The 13,296-nt window shown below is 40.8% G+C and overlaps 1 long non-coding RNA gene across 1 annotated transcript in view; it reads left to right on the top strand.

Annotated features, from left to right (window-relative positions):
• Window positions 1–13,296, top strand: part of LOC311090446 — a 68,165-nt gene that overhangs the window by 20,330 nt on the left and 34,539 nt on the right. The gene's annotated exons all lie outside the window — the stretch shown is intronic.

Below are 13,296 nucleotides of genomic sequence, written 5' to 3'. Positions count from 1 at the left end.
GTTGTGTGTGTGTGTGTGTGTGTGTGTGTGTGTCTCACAGATTTCAGCAGTTGTGTGTGTGTGTGTGTGTGTGTGTGTGTGTGTGTGTGTCAGGTTTCAGCAGTTGTGTGTGTGTGTGTGTGTGTGTCTCACAGGTTTCAGCAGTTGTGTGTGTGTGTGTGTCTCACAGGTTTCAGCAGTTGTGTGTGTGTGTGTGTGTGTGTGTGTGTCAGGTATCAGCAGTTGTGTGTGTGTGTGTGTATGTGTCTCACAGGTTTCAGCAGTTGTGTGTGTGTGTGTGTGTGTGTGTGTGTGTGTTTCAGGTTTCAGCAGTTGTGTGTGTGTGTGTGTGTGTGTGTGTGTGTCAGGTTTCAGCAGTTGTGTGTGTGTGTGTGTGTGTGTCAGGTTTCAGCAGTTGTGTGTGTGTGTGTGTGTGTGTGTGTCAGGTTTCAGCAGTTGTGTGTGTGTGTGTGTGTGTGTGTCAGGTTTCAGCAGTTGTGTGTGTGTGTGTGTGTGTGTGTCAGGTTTCAGCAGTTGTCCTGGAATGATGAGCATTATTGTACTTCTGCAGCGGGGCATATTTATCGTGTTTGCGTGAGAGCACCCTCTGGTGTTCAGATGGATGTGTGTGTGTGTGTGTGTGTGTGATCTGCGTGATCATGAGCGATCCAGTCATTCTATAGATCAGTGGGTCTGTGTGATCGTGAAGCCTCAGCCAATCTCTCAGCAGTGGAGCGTCACACACACACACACACACACGGTCTGAACCTCACGCTTGACTTCAGTGTGTGTTTATAAACGTGTGTGCAGAATGTGAAACCACAATCTTTTACAGTATGTAAACAATAATATGCACATATTTCAGTGACATTTTATTTTATTTCGATCGATTTAGCAATCGCAGCTCCCCGACCCCTGACCCCTGACCCCTGACCCCTGACCTCAGTCTGAGAGGAGTTCACAGGTCACTCAGAGAGAGCAGAACATCAAGACTCACTGTATTATGAAACACAGTATTACCCGACTCTCCTTTATTGGCCTATATATTATTAATTCAAAACACATATATTCATATATAGTTATTTGTATATACCTCTTGTTTTTAAAATATAAAGTTCAGGAAAATGTCATATGATGTGACTCCCCAAAAACACTGTAATTTATGAATGAATAAGTAATTATATTAGTTATATATATATATATATGAATGAGTTTAACATGCGCAGGATCAGGACACAGTATTCATCATCTCGTGATCAAAGCTGCAGCAGTCATGGCTAAATGAGAGCTTTGTGCTGGTGTGTAGTGTTGTGTTAGACCCGCTCATGTGTGTTTATGTTGGACGCCCTCGCTCTCTCTCTTTCAACTCAGCTGTTCACAATATGTGTGTGTGTGTGTGTGTGTGTGTGAGCTCTGTTTGCTCAGAAACTGCTCTCCAGAGAATTAGCGATTGAGTGAAAATGATCATGATAAAACGGTAAAAGACCGTAAAAATGCTACAGTGAAAAACTGTTAGCAGGTTCACAGACAGTTGTGTACTATACACACGGCTGAATAGCGGTGACAGGCCTAACCGCACATTTAATCTGTTTTTACAGTAAAATATCGTTAACTTTACAGTTTTCAGAAGTGAAAAAAAAAACAAGTCATTGTATAATTTACAGTGAAAAAAGAAAACGTAACCCTGCGTGACACTTCACATTTGATGTGTTTGTGTTTTATGCTACATTTAATGTTGTTATATGAATGTTTATTGCATTTTTACATTTTCATCTGGTGTTGTTTGGTTTAGTGTGTGTGTGTGTGTGTGAATGACACAGTTGAGCTTCTATATTAGTATTAACTATTGTGGAAAAGCTGCATGTGATGAGCTTTGGTTGATCATGTGACTCTCATCTCCGCTGTGATTGGCGGATGTCAGTGTATTACATGAGCTTTGGTTGATCATGTGACTCTCATCTCCGCTGTGATTGGTCGATGTCAGTCAGTGTATTACATGAGCTTTGGTTGATCATGTGACTCTCATCTCCGCTGTGATTGGCGGATGTCAGTGTATTACATGAGCTTTGGTTGATCATGTGACTCTCATCTCCGCTGTGATTGGCGGATGTCAGTGTATTACATGAGCTTTGGTTGATCATGTGACTCTCATCTCCGCTGTGATTGGCAGATGTCAGTCAGTGTATTACATGAGCTTTGGTTGATCATGTGACTCTCATCTCCGCTGTGATTGGCGGATGTCAGTCAGTGTATTACATGAGCTTTGGTTGATCATGTGACTCTCATCTCCGCTGTGATTGGCGGATGTCAGTCAGTGTATTACATGAGCTTTGGTTGATCATGTGACTCTCATCTCCGCTGTGATTGGCGGATGTCAGTCAGTGTATTACATGAGCTTTGGTTGATCATGTGACTCTCATCTCCGCTGTGATTGGCGGATGTCAGTGTATTACATGAGCTTTGGTTGATCATGTGACTCTCATCTCCGCTGTGATTGGCGGATGTCAGTGTATTACATGAGCTTTGGTTGATCATGTGACTCTCATCTCCGCTGTGATTGGCGGATGTCAGTCAGTGTATTACATGAGCTTTGGTTGATCATGTGACTCTCATCTCCGCTGTGATTGGCGGATGTCAGTCAGTGTATTACATGAGCTTTGGTTGATCATGTGACTCTCATCTCCGCTGTGATTGGCGGATGTCAGTCAGTGTATTACATGAGCTTTGGTTGATCATGTGACTCTCATCTCTGCTGTGATTGGCGGATGTCAGTCAGTGTATTACATGAGCTTTGGTTGATCATGTGACTCTCATCTCCGCTGTGATTGGCGGATGTCAGTCAGTGTATTACATGAGCTTTGGTTGATCATGTGACTCTCATCTCCGCTGTGATTGGTGGATGTCAGTCAGTGTATTACATGAGCTTTGGTTGATCATGTGACTCTCATCTCCGCTGTGATTGGCGGATGTCAGTCAGTGTATTACATGAGCTTTGGTTGATCATGTGACTCTCATCTCCGCTGTGATTGGTGGATGTCAGTGTATTACATGAGCTTTGGTTGATCATGTGACTCTCCTCTCCGCTGTGATTGGTGGATGTCAGTCAGTGTATTACAGCGGTGCAAAACAGATATTAGTGCTTCAATAGGACGGTAAATTAACATTAAATCAGATAATGAAACACAGTGTTTTTTACTGAGACTTAAATTTGAGTTAAGTCTGTAAAACCTCAAATGTTGCTACTGTATTTTCTACAGTAGATTTCTGGCCACCACAGCTGCCAGTTTTCTACCGTAAATTTTACAGTAGATTTGTTTTTGTTTTACAGTGTGCTTACCCAAGTGATATTTGTGATGATTTGCATATGAGAGCAAAGGCTGTTAACAGTTGCTCTGAGGAATGCTGAACATGCTTGTACTTTGTGCTAAAATGCAGCAATACCAGTATTTCTACAGGAGTATCGACTCAACACAGTTCTGGTGAAGAGGACTAATGCTACTAATGTAGCTGCTAATGCTACTAATGTAGCTGCTAATGCTAAAAATATACTGTGGAAGTCAATGGGGTCCAAAAACTGTTTGGTTACCAGCATTCTTCAGCACATCATCTCTTGTGTTCAGCAGAAGAGACACACACTCATACAGGTTTGGAAGAACTCAAGGATGACAGGATTCATCCACTTTAACTCATTTGTGAGTGACCAAGACACACATCCCTCCTGTGAACCGTTTCGGTTACGTGTGTGTGTGTGTGTGTGTTTCTGTCCCAGAGGACGGCTGTTTGTTTCTATCCATGTATGAAAGATGATAAATACATGTGCTGCATGTTGCCGTTGGGCATAAATAAAGCCTGATTTGCTCATCAACATCTGCTCCACAACTGTGTGAAGAAGAGAGAGTCCCGGCTCGCACATCTTCATCTCATTCACATGTTGATGTATTCTGGCATGAGACTCTCTTGTCATCTCTAATAAAGTGTGTTTATTTCTGGCGGTGGCTGATTCAGTGTTTCTCTGGTCTGCTAACATGGACGAAAGCTCTGCTGATTCCCGAGCGAAGCGTAAAGCTGGTTCCTCCTAGTGTGTGTTGCTGGATCTGGACTAGTGAGACTGGATGTGCATTAGCGGACAGATGCGATGATATCTCTCGGGTCACTGAAGTTCATTGGCAGAGCTACTGATTTTCTCTTCCTCATGCAGGTGTGTGTGTGTGTGTGTGTGTTCTCTGTGCTGGACGTGACAGAAAGGGAAAGGCACATTAAAGTGTTTTCCACACACACACACCCCCCGTGGAGGCCTTTGTATTACATAAAGCCTTGAGAACAGCTCTGTCATTGTTGTGAACGGAAAGCGCCTGTTCTTCTGAAGCTTGCAGTTTCTGAATATGAATATGATATGTGCACATGGAGAGCATGGACACAAACTGTGTTGAATTACGCCGTCTGTACCAATCTGTCAAAGACGGCTCGGCTCCGTTTCATTCGACAGCCAAACCAACCAGCAACTCCGGACTTTCCCTGAACTGGAGTTTCCACTTTTGCTAATTACACATCATCTTAATGACTCCATTGTTTAGTGTGTGTGATGTTCTTCTCAGGGTAACACAGGGAATGACAGGACACTGAGACCACAGCAGAGCTCAGGCACAATCACTTCAGTTCAAATCAGAGATACACTTCCAGTCAGTAAGGTTTTTAATGAAGTCTCTTCTGCTCACCAAGGCTGCATTTATTCAAAAAAAAAAAAAAAAAAAAATTATATTGTGAAATATCATGACAATTTAAAATAACTATTTTCTATGTGAATACATAGTAAAGTGTCATATGAATCTGAATTTTCAAAAGAACAGCATTTATCCGAAATAGAAAGCTTTTGTAACACTGCCGTTCAAAAGTTTGGGGTCAGTAAGAGTTTTTATTTTATTTTTTGGGGGAAAATAAATAAAAGAAATCAATACTTTTATTCATCAAGGATATAAATTAAATTGATCACATTTATAATGTTACAAAAGATTATATTATAAATAAATGCTGTTCTTTTGCACTTTCTGTTCATCAAAGAATCCTCAAATAAAAAGGTAAATAACTGTTTTAGACACTGATAATAATCATAAATGTTTCCTGATCATCAAATCCTCATATTAGAGTGATTTCTGAAGGATCATGTGACACTGAAGACTGGAGTAATGATGGTGGACATCAGCTTTGATCACTGGAATAAATTACACTTTAATATATAATCACATAGAAGACAGTTTTTTTTTTTTTTTTTTTTTTTTTACACATTTAAAAATATAACTTTTTTTTCTTCTTTTTTTTTATAATCAAATAAATGCATCCTTGGTGAGCTTAAGAGACTTCTTTTAAAAACATTAAAAATCTTACGTATCAAAAACTTTTGAACGCCAGTGTAGTTATTTAAAAGCTTCTGTGTAAGTGTGTGTGTGTGCCTCTGATTGAGCTCTATACCAGGATCAAGGGATGCTGGGAAATGCATGCCATTATATATTTTTGGTCTCTGAACTTGAAAATTAGTGCACTCTTGCTGTGGAAGAGGAAGCGCATTCAGTTACAAAGTCTAGATCACTGCCATGCGTCTGAACATTTTACATCTTGCATTACAACTAATGTGCACACAACATAATCTGTAAGATGATACGCAGCGCACCTGTAAATCAAGACATTCACAAGCCTCAACTCTTCACTCGTCCTGCTCCTGAGTTATTGCTCAATACTCTCTGCCTTTACACACGCCACAATAATACTCTCTGCCTTAATACACGCCACAATAATACTCTCTGCCTTTATACACGCCACAATAATACTCTCTGCCTTTATACATCCCACAATAATACTCTCTGCCTTTATACACGCCACAATAATACTCTCTGCCTTTACACACGCCACAATAATACTCTCTGCCTTTACACACGCCACAATAATACTCTCTGCCTTTATACACGCCACAATAATACTCTCTGCCTTTACACACGCCACAATAATACTCTCTGCCTTTATACACGCCACAATAATACTCTCTGCCTTTACACACGCCACAATAATACTCTCTGCCTTAATACACGCCACAATAATACTCTCTGCCTTAATACACGCCACAATAATACTCTCTGCCTTTATACATCCCACAATAATACTCTCTGCCTTTACACACGCCACAATAATACTCTCTGCCTTTACACACGCCACAATAATACTCTCTGCCTTTATACACGCCACAATAATACTCTCTGCCTTTACACACGCCACAATAATACTCTCTGCCTTAATACACGCCGCAATAATACTCTCTGCCTTTACACACGCCACAATAATACTCTCTGCCTTTATACACGCCACAATAATACTCTCTGCCTTTATACACGCCACAATAATACTCTCTGCCTTTATACACGCCACAATAATACTCTCTGCCTTTATACACGCCACAATAATACTCTCTGCCTTAATACACGCCACAATAATACTCTCTGCCTTAATACACGCCACAATAATACTCTCTGCCTTTATACACGCCACAATAATACTCTCTGCCTTTACACACGCCACAATAATACTCTCTGCCTTTACACACGCCACAATAATACTCTCTGCCTTTATACACGCCACAATAATACTCTCTGCCTTTACACACGCCACAATAATACTCTCTGCCTTTACACACGCCACAATAATACTCTCTGCCTTTATACACGCCACAATAATACTCTCTGCCTTTATACACGCCACAATAATACTCTCTGCCTTTATACACGCCACAATAATACTCTCTGCCTTAATACACGCCACAATAATACTCTCTGCCTTAATACACGCCACAATAATACTCTCTGCCTTTATACACGCCACAATAATACTCTCTGCCTTTACACACGCCACAATAATACTCTCTGCCTTAATACACGCCACAATAATACTCTCTGCCTTTATACACGCCACAATAATACTCTCTGCCTTTACACACGCCACAATAATACTCTCTGCCTTAATACACGCCACAATAATACTCTCTGCCTTTATACATCCCACAATAATACTCTCTGCCTTAATACACGCCACAATAATACTCTCTGCCTTAATACACGCCACAATAATACTCTCTGCCTTTATACATCCCACAATAATACTCTCTGCCTTTATACATCCCACAATAATACTCTCTGCCTTTATACATCCCACAATAATACTCTCTGCCTTAATACACGCCACAATAATACTCTCTGCCTTTATACACGCCACAATAATACTCTCTGCCTTTATACATCCCACAATAATACTCTCTGCCTTTATACATCCCACAATAATACTCTCTGCCTTAATACACGCCACAATAATACTCTCTGCCTTAATACACGCCACAATAATACTCTCTGCCTTAATACACGCCACAATAATACTCTCTGCCTTTATACATCCCACAATAATACTCTCTGCCTTTAGACACCCCACAATAATACTCTCTGCCTTAATACACGCCACAATAATACTCTCTGCCTTTATACATCCCACAATAATACTCTCTGCCTTTATACACGCCACAATAATACTCTCTGCCTTAATACATCCCACAATAATACTCTCTGCCTTTATACACGCCACAATAATACTCTCTGCCTTTATACACGCCACAATAATACTCTCTGCCTTTATACACGCCACAATAATACTCTCTGCCTTTATACACGCCACAGTAATACTCTCTGCCTTAATACACGCCACAGTAATACTCTCTGCCTTTATACACGCCACAATAATACTCTCTGCCTTTATACATCCCACAATAATACTCTCTGCCTTTACACACGCCACAATAATACTCTCTGCCTTTATACACGCCACAATAATACTCTCTGCCTTTATACACGCCACAATAATACTCTCTGCCTTTATACACGCCACAATAATACTCTCTGCCTTAATACACGCCACAATAATACTCTCTGCCTTAATACATCCCACAATAATACTCTCTGCCTTTATACATCCCACAATAATACTCTCTGCCTTAATACACGCCACAATAATACTCTCTGCCTTAATACACGCCACAATAATACTCTCTGCCTTAATACACGCCACAATAATACTCTCTGCCTTTACACACGCCACAATAATACTCTCTGCCTTTACACACGCCACAATAATACTCTGCCTTAATACACGCCACAGTAATACTCTCTGCCTTAATACACGCCACAATAATACTCTCTGCCTTTATACACGCCACAATAATACTCTCTGCCTTTACACACGCCACAATAATACTCTCTGCCTTAATACACGCCACAGTAATACTCTCTGCCTTAATACACGCCACAATAATACTCTCTGCCTTAATACACGCCACAATAATACTCTCTGCCTTTACACACGCCACAATAATACTCTCTGCCTTTACACACGCCACAATAATACTCTCTGCCTTAATACACGCCACAATAATACTCTCTGCCTTTATACACGCCACAATAATACTCTCTGCCTTAATACACGCCACAATAATACTCTCTGCCTTAATACACGCCACAATAATACTCTCTGCCTTAATACACGCCACAATAATACTCTCTGCCTTTATACACGCCACAATAATACTCTCTGCCTTAATACACGCCACAATAATACTCTCTGCCTTTACACACGCCACAATAATACTCTCTGCCTTAATACACGCCACAATAATACTCTCTGCCTTTATACACCCCACAATAATACTCTCTGCCTTAATACACGCCACAATAATACTCTCTGCCTTAATACACGCCACAATAATACTCTCTGCCTTTACACACGCCACAATAATACTCTCTGCCTTAATACACGCCACAATAATACTCTCTGCCTTTATACACGCCACAATAATACTCTCTGCCTTTATACACGCCACAATAATACTCTCTGCCTTAATACACGCCACAATAATACTCTCTGCCTTTACACACGCCACAATAATACTCTCTGCCTTAATACACGCCACAATAATACTCTCTGCCTTTATACACCCCACAATAATACTCTCTGCCTTAATACACGCCACAATAATACTCTCTGCCTTAATACACGCCACAATAATACTCTCTGCCTTTACACACGCCACAATAATACTCTCTGCCTTAATACACGCCACAATAATACTCTCTGCCTTTATACACGCCACAATAATACTCTCTGCCTTAATACACGCCACAATAATACTCTCTGCCTTAATACATGCCACAATAATACTCTCTGCCTTTATACACGCCACAATAATACTCTCTGCCTTAATACACGCCACAATAATACTCTCTGCCTTTACACACGCCACAATAATACTCTCTGCCTTAATACACGCCACAATAATACTCTCTGCCTTTATACACCCCACAATAATACTCTCTGCCTTAATACACGCCACAATAATACTCTCTGCCTTAATACACGCCACAATAATACTCTCTGCCTTTACACACGCCACAATAATACTCTCTGCCTTAATACACGCCACAATAATACTCTCTGCCTTTATACACCCCACAATAATACTCTCTGCCTTAATACACGCCACAATAATACTCTCTGCCTTAATACACGCCACAATAATACTCTCTGCCTTAATACACGCCACAATAATACTCTCTGCCTTTACACACGCCACAGTAATACTCTCTGCCTTTACACACGCCACAATAATACTCTCTGCCTTTACACACGCCACAATAATACTCTCTGCCTTTACACACGCCACAATAATACTCTCTGCCTTAATACACGCCACAATAATACTCTCTGCCTTTATACACCCCACAATAATACTCTCTGCCTTAATACACGCCACAATAATACTCTCTGCCTTAATACACGCCACAATAATACTCTCTGCCTTAATACACGCCACAATAATACTCTCTGCCTTTACACACGCCACAGTAATACTCTCTGCCTTTACACACGCCACAATAATACTCTCTGCCTTTACACACGCCACAATAATACTCTCTGCCTTTATACACGCCACAATAATACTCTCTGCCTTAATACACGCCACAATAATACTCTCTGCCTTAATACACGCCACACAATAATACTCTCTGCCTTTACACACGCCACAGTAATACTCTCTGCCTTAATACACGCCACAATAATACTCTCTGCCTTTACACACGCCACAATAATACTCTCTGCCTTTATACACGCCACAATAATACTCTCTGCCTTAATACACGCCACAATAATACTCTCTGCCTTAATACACGCCACAATAATACTCTCTGCCTTTACACACGCCACAATAATACTCTCTGCCTTTACACACGCCACAATAATACTCTCTGCCTTTATACACGCCACAATAATACTCTCTGCCTTAATACACGCCACAATAATACTCTCTGCCTTAATACACGCCACAATAATACTCTCTGCCTTAATACACGCCACAATAATACTCTCTGCCTTTACACACGCCACAGTAATACTCTCTGCCTTAATACACGCCACAATAATACTCTCTGCCTTAATACACGCCACAATAATACTCTCTGCCTTAATACACGCCACAATAATACTCTCTGCCTTTACACACGCCACAGTAATACTCTCTGCCTTAATACACGCCACAATAATACTCTCTGCCTTTACACACGCCACAATAATACTCTCTGCCTTTATACACGCCACAATAATACTCTCTGCCTTTACACACGCCACAATAATACTCTCTGCCTTTATACACGCCACAATAATACTCTCTGCCTTAATACACGCCACAATAATACTCTCTGCCTTAATACACGCCACAATAATACTCTCTGCCTTAATACACGCCACAATAATACTCTCTGCCTTTACACACGCCACAGTAATACTCTCTGCCTTTATACACGCCACAATAATACTCTCTGCCTTTATACACGCCACAATAATACTCTCTGCCTTAATACACGCCACAATAATACTCTCTGCCTTTACACACGCCACAGTAATACTCTCTGCCTTAATACACGCCACAATAATACTCTCTGCCTTTACACACGCCACAATAATACTCTCTGCCTTTATACACGCCACAATAATACTCTCTGCCTTAATACACGCCACAATAATACTCTCTGCCTTAATACACGCCACAATAATACTCTCTGCCTTTACACACGCCACAATAATACTCTCTGCCTTTACACACGCCACAATAATACTCTCTGCCTTTATACACGCCACAATAATACTCTCTGCCTTAATACACGCCACAATAATACTCTCTGCCTTAATACACGCCACAATAATACTCTCTGCCTTAATACACGCCACAATAATACTCTCTGCCTTTACACACGCCACAGTAATACTCTCTGCCTTTATACACGCCACAATAATACTCTCTGCCTTTATACACGCCACAATAATACTCTCTGCCTTAATACACGCCACAATAATACTCTCTGCCTTTACACACGCCACAGTAATACTCTCTGCCTTTATACACGCCACAATAATACTCTCTGCCTTTATACACGCCACAATAATACTCTCTGCCTTTATACATCCCACAATAATACTCTCTGCCTTAATACACGCCACAGTAATACTCTCTGCCTTAATACACGCCACAATAATACTCTCTGCCTTAATACACCCCACAATAATACTCTCTGCCTTAATACACCCCACAATAATACTCTCTGCCTTAATACACGCCACAGTAATGAGGCTTTGCACACTTTGAATTTCCTTCATATTTACTACTTTATATTTTAGTTTGTGCAGAAGAATGGTGTTAAAATGAAAATGAATACACAGAGGAATAGGAAAACTGTTCAGTTATGTGTGTGTGGGTGTGTGTGTATGTGTGATGGGTAGGTTTAGGGGGAGGGTTAGTGAGTGCGTGTGTGCCTGTGTGTACGTACGTACGTGTGTGTGTGTGTGTGTCTGTGCGTGCATGTGTGTGTGTGTGTGTGTGTCTGTGCGTGCATGTGTGTGTGTGCGTGTGTGTGTCAGAGGAAGTTCAGCATCCCCACTGCAGGGCTCTTCCTGCGCTCTTCTCGAGGGACCAGTTCTTATAGTGCCAGATAATAACACAGGGTTTGTGTTGGAGCAGAGACTCTCTCTCGATTCACTTCTGAGAGATATTTCATCCAATCGCAGATGACAGGAAGGGAATCTGAAGTGGCCAGCCCCATTTCAGCATTCATTTCCTTTTTGTTGTCCTTTTTTTCTTGGCTTTTTGCTCAGTATGCTGGAGAAGTAATTGAACTGAGATGGATTGAATTAAGTGTAATGCGGCTGGAGAAAGACAAATGGGTCAAGCTTGCAAATTCATGAAAACAAAACTGGATATCAGAATAAATTCTTCTCCCAAGAAGAATCAGTCACGCTGGGCCTTGATATAGAGTTCTACAAAATGGAGTGCTAAATTGCGAATCCCTACGGTTTAACTAAATTAAAGCGAGAGAACAAATTAGAACAACTGACCAGCAATGCTCCTGAAATGAGGGAACTAACTAACAAAACTTGGCCATGCATTTATAAGTGATGGGAACAAATTCTTATTTCATGTCCAGTATATCTATTTTTCCCTGCATGTCATGTGCGGGACACCATACTAAAATACTTAAAGTCCCCCTGTGGTGAAAATCCAGCTTTTAATGTTGTTTATGTGTCTATGTGGTGTTTTTAATATGCTTTAAGACAAACCATGTGTAAATTCATAAGTCAACACCATTGCTGAGTATTTCCTCCTTAAAACTGCAGTGAACCAAAGACAGCCTCAAAAACACGCTTTGAAATCGCTGGTGTTTCTGACGTCACAAACTACCTTGTAACCAATCAGATCAACATGTGATCGTCAACCAGTGGATCTCTGAGCTGAGCGAGTGAGTGGAGGCGGGGCTCATTTGCATATAGAACCACGTATACTAAATGAGGCAAGGGTGTCGAGTTACATTCAAGATATTTTAAGATATAATTTGTCATTTTGGTGATCAAAGATCACAGGAGGACTTTACAGGAGGACTTTAAATTGGGTCCAGATTGTCACCATTTACTCTCCCTTCTTGTCGTTCCAAACTTGATTGACTTTCTTTCACCCGTGGAACACAAAAGAATATGTTTTAATAAATGCCTCTTTCAAATGATCTCTGTATCTTATGTTAAAACCTGTGCTACGCTGATTTGATCTAGTTTCAAACTTCATGGCACAGAGTAGACGTGACTCACAGTTTTGAAGAAGTACTTTAAATGAGCCATAAAGGTTTATGTGCCTTGAAAACTAGACTAGACCACGTTCTCGCATTGTACTTTGGAAATGTCTTCAGTTTGTGTGCA

Source organism: Abramis brama, assembly GCF_963993115.1.
Source record: "Abramis brama genome assembly, chromosome: 1".
In the NCBI taxonomy this organism is placed as follows: Eukaryota; Metazoa; Chordata; class Actinopteri; order Cypriniformes; family Leuciscidae; genus Abramis; species Abramis brama.
Note: the sequence above shows the minus strand (reverse complement) of the source record. Positions and strands in the feature narration are given on the sequence as shown.